Raw genomic sequence first — 16,826 nt, 5'->3', positions numbered from 1 at the left:
ACTCAAATTCCCACTGAAAGTTTTAAAAATAGAAATGTTGCAGAAGCTAAGACTGCTCGGTGAAGGCCATTTTTCTTGAACCTTTAGAAAGCTCTGAGGTTACAAAAAAAAGCCCTAAGTAACCATTTTCCTCTACTAAAGCCTAGGCTATGTAGCTGCCCTGAGCAAAATTGGTGATGGCAGCATTCCCCTGCTCCATGTCTGGCCAGCACCATCAAGACCAAGCATAATTCAGAATTAACTAAGAGGGGTGGTATTCAAAGAAATAACAGACACGGTTACCAGGTTTCTCCTGTTATGGATATAATACCCAGCATCTCACAACCAGGTGATGAATCCTTCAGAGTATTTTTCCTTTGGTTTTCAATAAAAGAGGAATTATGTCCATTTACTTCGGTTGTTTCCAGAGCCTGTCCACTTGCTCAGCACATTGACGGCAAATTCCCCCTGGGGTTTGCTGACAGAAAAGAACAAAAGGGGAAAAAATGGGGAAACTAGGATCTCTGTAGACAGAAGATGTCTCTGTGTCTTCTACCCAAGAAGAGAAACAAAATCAGATAGTGGTGAGGAAGAAAAAAATAAAGAGGCAAAATTAGTGCTTGAGAGAAAAGGACCTGCAGAAAGAAAGAGGGCTGGATCTTAAACATGGCTAAAAGAAGGAACTATGAAAACCTGCACACTGAGCAGGGAGTTGCCTGTGCTGCACAACAAGGGCTCAAAGGAGAGAGGTAAGGCTGAAGTCCGTTTTACTGTCAGCAGCCTTGCTCTCTCCTGGAAGGAGGTACCAGCTTAGCCTATGAGGGAGGAGTCTGTCCACACCTCCAAACAAATGCTCTTTCCACTTGTTAGAAGCATCAAATCCAGTTCCACAGTTACCTGTGGAGGTTTCTTCCTGCCTCTACAACCATGCAATGGAAATTTCAACAAGGCTATATGGTCATGATCTTCCCAGACCATGTGTTCCACTTTATATAATTTACCTTAATACATGCTGGCCCATCTCCAACGTGTTGGAAAGAATAACCTGTACAACAGGCTAATGATTAGACCAGTCACCCAGCTCCAGTTTTTAGTCCACAGGTCAATGACTACCTCAATAAAAAAGGAAAAAAACAAAAAAAAAACCTATTTTAAAACTGCACTTGTTTCTCAGCTGAGAAGGACTGTGTCTAAAAGACCAAACCCAAGAATTCCTCATGCTGTTCTCAAACTAGAGAGAATGATCTACTCTATAGAGAGGATTTGGCCCAGATGATTGTGGCAACTTGCAGAAAAAGTTGTGGGTTCTTCCACCAAAAGGATCCAGAAACTCTGTGGTTTGTTATACCAATGGCACAAGAGGGAAAGTCGCTTATTCAGTTCACATCTGTTTGACAACAAGCATAAGCTATACAGCAAGTCCCCCGAATCCATGGAAAAAAAGCCATGTACTCCCTTCAGCATTTCATATCAAAGCTGTTCCCCATGCTCATGTCTACTTTCCCTACAGTGGAAATAGGGAAGGCATCTGCATTTCCATTCCAGGAATCAGAGTAAGGGCAGATCAATACCAAAAACCAGCAGTCAAAAATCCTCTCAGATCCAAAAAATATCCTTGTTGCTTTTTGTTTTTGTTTTTTTCCCACCAGAAAAGAGTGGTGTGATTTAAGCAGTAGACTTCAGAAGAGAATTCACAAATAAAAATGACAAAAACTGAAAAGGAGATTTGTCAACCTCAAATGTGAACACTTGACACCAAACTCCTCCAATTCAAGGAAACCTGAGCTTCCAAACCTGGGCAGATAATTTTACTAGGCCTGAAGGTTAAATCTTCCAGTGCCTGAGTTCCTTTGTAGATTGAGCAAAGGTCCCTGCTTCCTTCTGGGGCAGCAAACCAGCAAATGCATACATGCATGGGGTGAATTTAACCCACAGCAGACAGCTTCTCCAAAGCACCTCAGAAGGTATCAGGAAGGTATCTGGAATTTCTTACTGCTGACACCAGCAGCAGATTGTTCTATGACTTTGTCAATGAATGATGAATTTGCTGAAAATCATGGTAGGCGAGGAGAGGCACTTGTGAAGTGAAAGGGGAGTGAGGGTTACTATGAAATGAAGCCACAGGTACACATAGCAGATAGAACCAGTTGGACTTGATCTTAAAGGTCTTTCCCAACCTAAACGATTCTGTGAAACGATTCAGTGACAGCAGCGGGGTGCCAATTGTTTTTCCTCACTAGCAACAAACTCTTGATTACTTTAACAGCACACAGCGGGGAGGAAAAAGTCAAGTCTAACTCGTTTCTCAGTTGGGACACAAACGCGAACGCCTTTCCCCTCACACCTCGGCGTGAGGACGGCTGAAGGAGGGTACAGTGCCATCACCGAGGCCGGGCCGGTGCCTGGGGGCGGCATGACAGCGGGGCCGGGGGTCGGTGGCGGGGTCGGGGCGAGAGCGGGGCCGGGGCGGCGCGGCGCGGCGGCAGACGCGGGGCAGCAGAAGGCCCTGAGGAAAGGAATGGCCGCACGGCGGGTCGGCTCTGGCTCAAATAATTCCAGGCAGCGCCACCTCGCGGGGCCTGCTGAAGGAGGGAGGGCGCCTGTGCCACGAGGTCCGCGCGTGGGTTGCTTCTTTTGTCCCTTCTCGTAATTAACTTCGGTATTTTTATAGAGGACGCAGCGGTCTTAGAAGCGCCCTTTGCGTTTCATTTAAATACCGTACCAAATGTTTCTTAAAAGGTCAAGCCGCTCCACATGGTGCTCAGTTTCTTTAGATTTTTTTTGAATCATGAGGGATTTTATTTTTTTTTTAATTGATACTCTCCAGTGCAATAAAAGCTCAATCAGCAAAGCACTTAAGCAAATGCTCATTTTCAAGCATCTAAGTGGCTTCTCTGATGGTGGTGGAAGTAATTGCATTTCCTCAAAGTCCTGTAGAGCAAGACGTGAGATCCGGAGGAAAAAAAAACCCCAAAGAAAAAAAAAAACCAAACCAAAAACAAAGAATAAAGATACTTATAAAAGTATCTCTCCAATGATAAGCCAATGAGAAGAATATGTAAGATAAGGCTTTAATGTTATGTGAAGAAAATGTTTGTTGTGAAATCTCTCTGCTGCTTGAATTAGAACTCATAGAAAATGAATCATTTAAAGTCATCAGCAAGTTAATATTTTGCAGTTCAAAAATTCTTTATATTACCTGTTTAAATTATTTCTCTAATTTACAAGACCGATGCTTATAACCTCAAATCCTGGATGGTTATACTAAAAATCTTTGTCTAGTTTTGTGTCTAAGAGCAATAATAATGCTAATTTCACAACCTTTATACCAGCTCTAGTTTTACGCTTGAGAAACTTAGACACAAAGTGTGTCTAAAGCTAGAATTTAAGTTCTGCTTATCAATCTTGGGTGACCAACCTGAGCCACCTATGCAGTCTGTCTCATATATAAACATATATTGGAGTCTGTCTCATATATAAAAATATATTTGCCTCATCACTTTATGTACTGTACAAAGAAGCTGAAGAGGGAGTAATTTTCAAAAGAAAAATAAAGGACCTCTAGTGAAATTATCACACTGAGATTTTTGTAAAGAAATCATAGAATAGAATCATAGAAATACATTTTTAGAACAACTTGTAATTAAATTGCGGCCCTCAGTGCTACATTTTGTTTAGTGGTAACAAAAGCATAAACATACGTTCCAAATAGATTATCCAAATTCATGGATGATAACTCTATCAAAGAACTATCATGCTATACTGTTGTTTTTCAGAACTGCCTTTTTGTACTTTTATGTGTGTTCAAAGCACATTTTCAATCAGCTCCTGCATCAGTTGTGAGTGCACCCAGCATCACCACAAATCTGTCCACAGGTTTTTCATACTGTTTTCCAGGCAATGTGATACACATTATTTTGTGTGTTTGGAGCACCCATGTGCAGTGTGATCTCTGTAGGCAGACAGGGAGTCTCAAAAGCACCAGTCAGCTCCTTCAGAGCTGCCTGGCAGTGAGCAGGCCCACAAACATCTGTTTCCAGCCACACAACAAGAGCCACCTGACAGCATTTGCTATCTGTACCCGATCCAGCGGGTCTTGGGGCAGCATTGCCTTTTCTGGGGTTGGAAGATTTCATTTCATAATTGAGTTCCTACATCCTACATCCATGATTTAAGAGCTTGTTAAGGAGGAAAGCAGTAGGGATGTACATAACGAAAGTCTGAATTTAACGGAGAAATAATAGGGCATGAAATGCAGCTCCATGTTGTCAAGGTGTCTGTACTGATCTAAAAGTTGAGCAGGATTGCAAGCACAAGATGACTCCAGCAGGAATTAGACATATAAGCTTTGGGTATTAGCAAGTGTTTCTTATTTGAAAAAAATCTCTTATTTCTATCTTGGACAACCTGCTTGCTTCTGTGGTTTGCTACCTCTGTTGTGTAACATTAACAGAGCTGGATGAGTGATCAGCTAAAGTGAGAGAGAGGTAAGACAAAACTAGGTTTTACCTTGAGAATAAGTAAACATGTAGTGAGAATAGCTGCCCTGTAACTGGAATATCTCTAAGTGCTCACAGGACGTTACTCAGAGGATCTTTCAGCTGCTCGTCCCCCAAGCAAACTGCACATATTTGAATCCTTGCTGAAGTGTAGTGGTTTTTTACATAGAAAGGAAAAATGGAGTCTAGCCGAGAAAGTAGCAAGAAATAAGGAATTTAGAGGAGAAAAAGAGACTATTATTAATTTAATTTTATTTTGCATTTTACATGTAAAGTACATGATACTTATTGCATTCTGAAGTAACCATGGAACTGACAAAAATAGCTTTTTCTGGAAAGTAAGCAAGATGGAAAGTCCTGAGGCATGCTTCAGTCTTTTTACACAACATACATATATACATATACACATTCATTTATATGCCTATATACAGGAACATATATGCCTGTATTTTGAGCCTATAAGTACACCTGGACAGTACAACTTAGCATTAATGGATCATCTCTGGAGCAAAGGGACAGGATTCTAATATGTTTATGGGATTAGTTCTTGCAAAGTGCAACACAGCTGCAAATGACTTATTAACATCAGGAAAGTCACACTACTGCACAGTGACACTCTCTCTGCTAAATTTAATCCCATATATTCTTATATCTGTTACAAATAGATTATTACTGGGAGTCTCCCACAAGTGAGAATCAAATGTGTTATGTCTTTAAAGACCAGCGGCTCTGTCCCTGATGTCCTACCTAAAGCTTTTTGAACACAATGCCTACCAGCTCTCAGATGCTTCACTCCCAAGACTAAGGACTGTGGTTCTAATGATCAGTTTTAGATCCTCGGACTCAAGAGAATACTGAAAAATCTCCAGTCTGATGCTGCAGAATGGTCAGACTGAACAGATCTTAGGGAGCACAGCCAAGGAGGAAGCACAAGCCTGAAAAATGCCCCAGCCCAGCCTTGCTGGTCTACCTCTGATACAGAGGCAGGATGCATGATGGTAGCCAGGGTGTGCAGAGTTTGCTGAGATACTGCAGACCTGGCTTCCTAGGTAAGTGTAACCCATGCCCTGAGTGTAGGCTTGTGTTTGCTGGTCCAGGAATCGCTCTCTGGTTCTCTTTCAGTTATAAATATATTGCTCCTGTACTCCCTCTGTACTGGGATTTGAGTAGGGCTATGATCAAAATGCACTATAAACATAGCAATAAAATCCTCTTATGGATTTAGCATCACATATCTACAGTGACACATTACAGACCCCTGGTCCTTTCAGCAGCCCACAGCTGGATTTTGTTCTTGCAGACAACAGGACTAGGACAAGGCAGCTGGTGGGTGCCCAGGTCACTAGGATGGCATCAAGGTGAGAGTACTGGATCCCTTTGATGTGATGTAGCCAGAATGTTTCCTCCTGGGTCAGTCCTCCTGAGAGTGCTCCAACTCACCGCTATCTACTTGCTACTGCATGCTAGAGACTACAGACACACTGGCAATCTTCATAAGGCAGTGTTGTCTGCCTTTGCATGCTGAAAAAGGAAACAAATAGTACATAGTACACAACCCTTCACTACAGAAACTAATTCTAAGTATTCATCCCTATAAAAATGCTGGTGGAAGCCCTGCCAACATAAGTCACTTAAATAGAGGAGATCATTTGCCTAGAATTTTGAGAGGGTGTTAACCCAGAAAAAATCTTCATTTCTGACTCACTTCTGCACTCATCGTATAGCAAAGTGCTCACACTTCTGACAAGTGCGAGAAGGCTCCTCATATAAGTGTTTCCCAACCTTACTTTCTGAATTAGATCTGCAAGTGTTGGCTGCCAGCTGCTAAATGAGAAGTGAAACCAGTCATCAGTTCCTGCATACGCGCTTCTGGGATGGCAGCTTCAGATGCCAAGTCTTGAGATCAGTTCCCTGCAGCTCTTGAAGATGATGGAGGGTTTTTAATACATTTTCTATCTGTAACTATCACACATAATTGCACTAAGTTGTCAGGGCTATAGCCTACATGCGTTGAGATGTGTTCACTGTCTTTCCACACTAAGAGGAGGGATGAATTACATACACAGAGTCCTTCAAGCAAGTCATATGCTAATTTCCTAACGTTTAGAATGTTTTTGCCCATGGCTGACAGATACAACCCACAAGAGATTTCTGACCTTCTGGAGAGGCAGCTGGAGGCCAGATTGGGGTGTCCAAGGTAATTAGACTCCTATGCTTAGGCAAATAAATCCACATAACCCTTATGCTACACTGGCACCAGATAGCCCATCCCTATACTCCAGGAATAGCAAAGTGCGGTTCAGCTCCTCTGCAGCTTTGTCACCAACCACAAAACTCCCTGGAGCTAGGACAAGCTACTGCCTTTGAACAGCTGTGCCACCCTTACTGAACCACTGGAAATCCGTGTAAATTAGTCCGAGTATTTCTCTATTTGTTACTAGGTTTACAGCAGAGTCAGGACTAGAGGAGCACAACAAGCATGGGGGAAAAAAATCAGTCAAGTGACAACAAACAAGCGGAAGGAGTGGCAACAGTTATGTACAGATATGTCTTTGTGGTTTAAAAACTAATACTTTTTAATAGAAAGGTGGGCCATCTTTAGAGGCTACTTACAATGAAAGATTAATTAAAATTCCCAGTTAGGCTATCCATGAAAAGGGAAAAAAAAAACAGCTGCTTTAGAGAAAAAAAGAATTATCCTCAAACGTTTGGCCCCAAAACAACAAGGCGGTTACACAAATGCTTGATTTCAACTCTAACGCTGAAGGTTCTAGACTCAGTGAAAACAAAAAGTAATGGGATTTCAGAGAGTTTTGCTGAACACTATTTCAATTATATTTCATCATAAAATACAAAAGTCTCAAGGAGAGTGTTTTTAACTGTCTTTGGTATTTCTTAACAATTTTTTTTAATCATCCGTCTTGTAAAGTACGGACTTGCAGAATTCCCTAAACTGAGTAGTCAGTAAAAGCCTGAAACCTTCTGATACAATAAAAGCACAATTCAGAATCTTGGCAAAGCCAAGGTCCTGTTTTTGGAGCAGACCAGTATTACCTGTATTCTTTAGATAAGGGGGCTTTAATAGTCTATTTGAGCTAAAAGTCTCTGGTTCCCTTCAGTTGACTTAGAAAAACTGTAACTAACTGCATGGGAGGGGTGCAAAAGACATAAGTGTGATGTAAAACCTAGAAATGAGCATAAACACATGTAAATAGAAGATGATATCATTATTTCAATTTGACAAACTTTAAGTTCATATATGCTTGGCACCAGTAGCTGGTATTACAGTAGAAATAATAACATTCATTTTGAGCCAGATGAAAATCACTTTCGGAGTGTGGCCACCATACCCAGGAATGGTCATGGCTCATTGGTTGAATGCCATCTCATTAAAGTACAACTGAAAAATGTTTAGAGGAATTCTTACATGTGAAAACACCATGCCTGAGGAAACAGTGCTGTCAGGTAGGTCACTCAGCAGCTAAATGTTCAGGACCCAGAGATATGGACAGGAACTCTTATCTCAGCACTCCACTATCACATTAAAGGAATGATTGATATTCCACAAGGTGCACTCTGAACATCATGTGCAAAGATAGCCTCAAGAATTCAAAGCTTAGACAAGAGTCATTGCGTGTTGATTGACGGCCTTGTGTCACTCTGGTTTATGGGTTATGACCACTGGAGACTTCAAAATGAACTAAGCCAAACATAACAGCATCCTTTGCTCAGTGAAGCAAGGATGCAGGACTCAGAAACCAAACTGTTCTGTCAAAAAATAAAATACTTAGCTCAAAAAAATCTGTCAGGCTTTCGACACTTTTGACAGCTTCCATATTCACTGCATGCAAAAGAGAGTCTGTTGAATGCAGGCAAAGCATCCAGAATGATTCTTTGACATTAAAAATCTCTAATCTGGTATATTATCCTTAAATAATTTACACAGCTCTTTTATGTAGGTTTCTCTCTCTTGGATGTTCTATAGAAGAAACATTGTCATTAAAGCAAACAAAAATAAACTATTCTTATATTGCACAGCAGTAGAAACTGTCCTTACACGCAGTACAAAAGTATGCTAATACCTTAATGACACTGATGAACAGCATATAGTAACCGAAAAATAGCTGTCTTTTAAGTATACAAATAGCAAGTGTGTTCATGCTGTATTGAGATCGTCATTTATTGTGACAGGAGGAATTTTTCTCAACACGTAAAATGAAACATATTATATTAATGGCCATAATTACGCAATCCTTCAAATTAAGACAGAGTTGTTATAAAGATGTCACTTTGTAATATATTTGCTTTTAATTTGCAGCCTTCTGTTCTTTAATTTTGTTAGGAATCCTTATGGATCACATCATTCTTTTTAAACAAGGAAAATCACAAAAATTTGTGGATTATCAATATTTTTCTGAACTCTTTGCTACTTGAAAAACTGAAAACAATGGAGAGTCTATGAATTCCCATCAAATTCAGTAGAAGAGTTTTAGTCAGACATAAGCAATCTAATGAAAAACATCCTTCCAAAATAAGAATAAGTGACTATACTTTTCTTAATGTTGAGCTGAAGGATACACGAATAAAAAGATTTTAATGGAGATTTAATGGCCAGAAGTGAATTTCCAAGAGACTTTTTTCAGGACAATTAGAAGAATAAAGGATGAACTTTCTTAAAAGATAAGACATTTCTAATAACTCAGAAACTATGCTGTCATACTTGTGTCATTCATACAGTTTAGGTCAAAGCACAAATGCCTGACTGGTCATTGTTTTTATTACTGTAGTGTTCTCCCTTCATATCTCTTTTGACTTTAAAACTCTGCTTTTCTTGTTGGGAAAAACTGACAGCAAGATCCTGTCCTTCTGCCTTGCAGGTAACATGTACAGTTGTGTACGTCAGCATCCCAGGGAACAAGGCTGGAGCTACAGGAACAGAAAGTATGACACAAAGTACACAGAGAACCGGAACCTCATGTGCCTTTTTTACAATCTCTGGACAGGAGGATTGTCCTCAATGAGATATGCTGTTAAGTAGAATGGGAAGTATCTGTATAATGCAGAATTTTCAGATGCTTGTAAGATTTTTTTAAAGCCTTATGCATTACAAGTGTATAATTACTTGCAAGTGTGTAAACAAATTACATCCTATCTCTTCTCCCACTAAACTAATACATATATTACGCTGCGTTTTTATGGAAGCAGGATTAGCCACATGCTTTAGGAACAAGGCTATTTATGCAGAGGGTTTTTCAAACCTTCCATTCAACATTTGGTTGAACAACAAAGATTTAGACTAAATAGTTTTATTTCTCTGTTTACATGTGTTTCTTCATACTGCCATGGTTCAACACTAAGCACTATGCTGCCTCTCACTCATCATCCCTCTCCCCAAGAGTCGGATGGGGAGGAGAGTCAGGAAAATAAAGTAAAACTTGTGGGTTGAGATAACAGTTTAATAAGTACAATTACATAAAATCTACTAACAACAACAATAATAAATCATTATTACTATTACTGTTGCTGTTATTGTTATTATTGTTACTGTTGTTATTGTTGTTATTATAAGAGTAATGAAAATAAATGTAACAGACAAAGAAAAATAAAGCCCTAGGGAAGAAAAACTACAAAACAAAAAACCCAAAACCAAGTGATGCCCCATGCAGGGATCTGCCCCTACCCACCAGTTCCCCCTGTTTCTCTACTGGTCATGATGTTGTATGTCACACAGTATGGCACAGCCTTTTGGCTACTGCAGGTCAGCTGTCTTGTGACACCCCAGCCTGCTCACTGGCAGGGCAGGGTGAGAAGAAAATATTAACAGAATTTTTTAAATAAATATGTAAAATACCTTAAAAATATCTACCATTAAAGAACAACCATTTAAAATTAAAGCTGTCTTCCTCTGTCAGAACACACAGGCAAATGAAACACATAGGCTTTACTTCTGAAGAGCATCAGATTTTATGCTGTTAACGAACATTCCTGATAAAACGGCGGTGGTAGTAATTTAAGTTTTATTCTCACAAGGAAAACTACTAATAATTTTTACAGCTTTGCTTTTCATCACTGCACTGTATTTAGCTGAGTAACATCTTTTTATAACCATGCATTAAGACAGCCACTGACAAGAGAGAAATTTTTATAAGCATTACTAGTAGGAGTTTCTTATTGCGTAGATATTTCACATGTAATATTCTTTCTGCTACCTAATAAGAATCGTGACACATGGACTTATTGCACTGAAAAAAAAAATTATAGTATATACATTAGAATTTTGCTTGTTTTGAGCATCTGAATTCCTGCCTTTAAGTTACGAAATAGTCATATAAATATTTCTCAGAAACAAGCAGCATTAGGGTAAAGAAATAATATTGTTAGGCTTGCAGAATTTCAGAGAGAAATTTGGCTAATGGTCAAAAGTTCAACACTGCATGGAAATTTCTGAAGCTGCTTTCTGAAGCTTCATATCCAGAGAGATTTTCCTCTCTCCAAACAGATGTTTGTAAAACGGAAACTGGAGTTATAACTTGGTTGGATAAGCAAACGTCTTCTGAACTGGGAATGGCAGTCTTTGTGCAGCACAGCTCCAGCAGCAGATGTGCCATTTAAGCCAAACTCCATTTAATCGTTCCAGATGAAAGGTCAAGATGTTCTAGAATGGAGTAGCACTTGAGCATCCTGCTACATTACCAGCCAAGAATTAAATTTTCAGTCTCCAGTCTTCAGCTGTAATGAAGAAATGCATGTTTTATTCTCAGGAGATAATTATTAAATTAATTACACAAGTCTGATTGTGTTTTGCTTTGACCCCAGCTTCCCAGTTTCACATAATCTCAGGAGGAAGCTGCATTTGCCAGAAGCCCCAGGGGACCCATATGACAGTAGTGAATCCAAAGTGGAAAACCTATTTTGTCTCAATCACACCCTAAGTAAAGATGTTTAGAAGATGTATAGGTGTAACAGGAGGTTAAGAGCAAATGCATTTTCCCTGGCTTGCAGGCAGTTTTGTTCTGCTGCTGTGGTACAAACTCTCAGTAAATGGTGTTGAGGCCTCAGAAAGAAATACTTGTTGAAAGAGGACAGACATGAAATTATGTCAATTCACAAAGTCTCCTTCAAATAAGGTTTGCTTACATCCATAAAGAGGGCTGAATGAAGTGATCATGCAAATAGCCTGTTGAATAACTTCACTGAATTCAAGCAAAAGTGTTCAGAAGAACCTGTGCTACAAAGCAGATATTTAGCTTGAAGAGAAATATTTTCACATCAGTTTATCAAGACAGTCACCAAAAGAACCTCTGCTATTCCTGTGGCCTGAAGCTTGTATTTGGATCCATAAATGCAATACATGACAACTTACTCTGTTTAGGAGAACAAGAACCTTGAATCCAGCATTAAGAACAAGGTTCATCTGATACAAAGGAATCAACAGAGCACCATGGACAACCTACATTATTTTTTGAAGTGCATATTTTAAAAAGCATTTCTTTCCTACTGGAATTTGATGGGGCGGGTTGACAGAAAAGGATGGAGAAAACAAATTACTTTTACACTTAGCACTACTCCGAGGAAAAACACAGATCACAGAATGTAGAATCACTACAGTTAGACAAAACCTTTAAGATCGTCAAGTCCAACCACTAACCTCACAATGCCAAGCTCATCACTAAGCCATGTCCCTCAGCACCTCATCTGTGTGTCTTTTAAATATCTCTAGAGATAGTGACTCCACCACCTCCCTGGGCAATAATGACCATAGGTGTTCAGTTAGCACTTGCTCATCAAGCCATGCATGCCTGATGTCTGGAAACTTGGACACATATCCTTGACCAGCAATCCATAGGTTCTTTGGTTACATTTGCATGTGACACATCTGTCTTCACCTCTGGTTTCTCATCACAGCATGAATCGGGGTCTTGGGACACCGGTCACCCATAGCATCTGACACAAATTGTGGATCTTCGTTCAGAAAGAATCACGGACACAGCTGTGTCAGCCACCTAAAACTAAGTAGTGCTCCCAAGCTTTCTAATGTAGACTTTCGTAACACCCATGTTTAAGTCTGAGAAAGTGAACACCTTTTATCCCATCTATATTGAGCAATGCTGTCTGCGTTAACATTATCTGCAACGAGCTTGCTATCAAAGTGTAATCTGCAGAATCGTGTATTAACATGCTTAGTAACATTTATAAGTAATTCCCATCATTTCAGATATACAAAGGGCACCAAGCTCTGTATTACAAGTTTCTGTTTCCACCCTGTGGCTCTAAACCAAATCTCATTTACAAGTGGAAATGTGTCATTCTGCATAGAGAATATCTGACCTTTTGTTTCTACAAAGTAATTTCTAGAAACAATGCCAGAAGCAGGATGACACTGCAGCATTTCATATGCATATTTTCTTTGGAAAAGTATTTGGAAAAATCTGCAGGAGTCCAATTAAACTTCATCACCTGACTGTGCTTGCCCACAATAATAAGATTGTATATTAATATGACTGTGACCCCAACGCATGCGAAGCTGGTCAGTTACCCATAATGTAAGCTCCAACATTTCCTCTAGCAGGAAACTCTGCTGGAGGGAGGATACTTAAAGCCATTTCTGGAGTGTGATGATAATGGAACATAAGTGCTTTACTGATAGGGATTGCACTTAGATACTATACCTAAATAGGTTGCTGAATTAAAGCCTTAGGACATTCATTCTATGTTTACACTTAACATTTCTCTTAGTATTTACTTTGTTATTGCATAAATATATCTGTGATGATTATCTTAACTGTATCTGGCTGCAACTCATACATTTATTAAACAACCATCACAAGACTGGTAGTAATGCTCCTATTTTACAGATACCTGTAGGATTGTTCTTGACAACATATGGGCTGTGAGAGTCAGCAGTCCGTATATGACAGGACATATTTGTGATTAAGCCTAGATGCATCCCACAACACCAAAAGCTTTCATTGCCTAAGATTGCTCACTGACTGATAGTCAGGTTAGTTTAATTCAGTTACCAAGAGACCAATGCAGACAATCAGCTCTAAAATTCAAGAAGCCTGAAAGTGAAACCTTGACTGTGCTCTTTGATTTCTCCAGAGTGTGCATTTTTCTGAATGAGGAATATAGGTTAGTACCTAAGGATTTCAATAGCCTTCAAATGTAATGTTAAATTTAGACTTTTGGCATCTTCTGGACTAAAAATTGTGTGTTGTCCAGCAGAGGGAGACTAGAGTTTTAGAGAAATGTAACACAAACAGTAAGCATAACAAGGGAAAACAATCATTCCTGAACTCAAATGTGTCAGCCACAGATTTTAATATGGATTTGAATTTCTGAGACATAGTACTCTATATCATATAGACAGCTAAATGTCTGCAAAATCTTGTGAAAATCATACTTTAAACTCTATTACAGTGCTCAATACTGATGTAGGGTTTGTAGCCTTCATCTCACTTCAAGTCCAATCCTGTCCAAGTAACAAAAGCAAGTCCACATTTTCTAGCATGGTCTGAAAGTCCTGCTGTGATTGTTGATTAAATTTTTAATGAAAAAATATTGAAATCCATCATAAAAATTAAAACAAAACCAGTCTCTCTGCCTTTAGATTGTTTGGGTATTACTCATGTCCACTTGCCTGAGGCAGTTTTCTTGTCCAATACACATTTCTGTCAGGTATTTTTAAAATCTCATGTAATATATTCTATGACTTTTTTTAATTACTCACACTCTTTCACATGCCTTCTCCATTTACAAATGATCCCTGAAACTCTCATCACAAGGAGAGTAAAAAGAGCTAATATAGAAACATTAGGGCTTTCCATTAGTTAATAAAACAGAATCTTCTACCAGATATCTCGTCACAGAATTATCTTCAATAAGAAATGTTCCACTAATGAGTTAACAAAACCCAAAAGCTTCAGATATTAGTTGAAAACATATTGTATTTTGTAGATAATCACTTTGCATTTATTTTTCAATCTAGAAAAACTAAAACTGATATCTTTGACAGGAACAAAAGAAGAGATTTTAAAGGATCTCTCACTTGAAGAACATTCAAAAAAACAATATAGACCTGACTCTTTATTCATCTGCTTTCTTCTAGTTTTGACCTCCTTTCAGTGCTGTTTATCTTTGCTTAACTCCCTTCAGATATTCCAGTCAGTAACATCTGAATATCAGTGACATTTGAATATCTGCTCATTCATATAAGTAGTTATGTCACAAACAGCACGGTCCAGGCAAGGATTGCCATGAAGCATAGCAGCAACATATATTAATGGGGTCCTGAATTCATCAAATACCTGAGGGTCCCCAGGACATATACTTCTGTTTTCAGTTTCTACCAAGGAAAATTAGAAGAAATGGTAATAAATCTATGCCATTGAATAAAAGTATGTAAGTAAATAGTGCAAATGTATCATTATTCCTGAAACAACTCTGATGACTCCATTCCAAAGGGAAGCTGTGTGCTGACACAGACCAGAAGAAGAGGCAGTCCAGTCCAGCTCAGACCAGCAACCAGCACTCTAAACAGCCACCTCAGTAACTTGATGACCTTGTGCAATAGTATTCCTGAATCTCTCTGTCACTATTATAAACTGCTATGTACTGAAGAGAGAATTTTACCTGGTACTAAATGATAAATGAAAACTTGTTGGTTTACCATGTACAGATTTATGGATGTGAGATGAGGACAAAAGTAAAATAAACTTATCTCTACTCTCCCTTTGTGCTTCCTTTGCTGATCAATGCAGATTTCACAAATCCTAATGACTATGAAACCCAGCACTAAGTACCCCAACTCACAATTTTACATAGCAAGGAGACTTCCAAAGACAGATAAATATGATAAATCCTGATTCAGAGTCATCTTTTTCGTGTATTCTTCCTATTATTATTTCTACTGAGTAGCCTGTGGCTTTCAATTGCCAGCACTTTGCACTCAGGCAAAGGTCAATGGAAACCTGGAGGAAGCTCTTTGCAGAGACTGTCACGTTTGGGGTTTTTTTTAGAGTGGCCCAGTAAACCATGATCCCAGACCAGAAATCCAGTACCTGGGCCAGCTGAACAGTTCAACTCTCGCCTCTCTGTTTCACAACAGAAGAAATCTATCACTCATTGCCTACTTATAAAGCAGTTTTAAAGATACAGGCAGTGAGTTGTGACCTCATTCCAGCTTATCTGGCACAGTGCACGGGACTACTCAGCTTCATAACTGCAATAACAGAGAGCCACTCCATAAACAGCTCTTGTGTATTTCTTTGTTCAAACACATCAGCTGATAAACTTCAGAGATTACTGCCTTATCAAGATGGTTGTGTAACTGAAGAGGGGAGGAATACTATTTCAAATCTGAAAATGAACTGACAAGTGTAGATGTGAGAAAGACAAACAGAATCAGCACAGGCTTAACATAGACTTGAAAAAAGCAAATCCTCCAGTGAGAGAACCTGGGAGGTTGGACTAGGTGATCTCAAAAGGTCCCTTCCAACCCTACCATTCTATGATTCTATGAGAGTAATGGTCACGTGAAAGAAAAAAAAAACCAAAACCAAACCAGAAACAGAAGAAGAAATATTATATCTTAACCATATATTCTGTGCTTGTTATACATTATTTGTCAGTTCTGGTATTGCTAGACTTCAGAAGAAAAACCTGGTGCCAGAGTATCCTGATTTCAGCTGGGATAGACTTAATTTTCTTCCTCGTAGCTGCTACTGGGCTGTGTTTTGGGTTTGTGCTGAGAACAGTGCTGATTACACAGGAGTGTTTTGTTTATTGCCAAGAAATGCTTGCACCATCTCAAGGCCTTTTCTGGCCTTCACTCTGCCTTGCCAGCGAGCAGGCCAGGGGTGCACAAAGCAGCATGGCCAGGACTAGCCAAAGGGCTATTCCATACCATAGGACATCATGCCTAGTACAGAAACTGTGGGGAGATGGTAGGGAGGGGCAGATCAGTGCTCTGGCATTGGTCAGCAGATGCTGAGTAGCCGAATTGTGCATCACTTTGATCTTTGTTTTTTTCTCTTAGGTTTTATTTTGTTCTCCCTCTGTTATATTTCTTTTCATTATTATTATTGTCATAATATATCAGTAATGTTGTTGTTGTACCTTTTTTCTCCCCAAATCTCCTCCCCAAGCCACTGGGGTGTGGGGTATAAGCAAGTGGTTGCATGGTGCTTAGTTACTGGCTGGGGTGAAACCATGACACAGAGTCATAAAAAGATCAAGTTGTTGGCTTAAAGCCAACCCTGAAGCAGTCCTCTTGGTTTCATGGTTTGTTTCTCAAAACCACACAGGGAGCACTGAACCAATTCACTGACTCTCACAGCCCCTCAACAC

Source organism: Colius striatus, chromosome 1 (assembly GCF_028858725.1).
Source record: "Colius striatus isolate bColStr4 chromosome 1, bColStr4.1.hap1, whole genome shotgun sequence".
NCBI lineage: Eukaryota > Metazoa > Chordata > Aves > Coliiformes > Coliidae > Colius > Colius striatus.
This window is presented reverse-complemented; position numbering follows the sequence as displayed.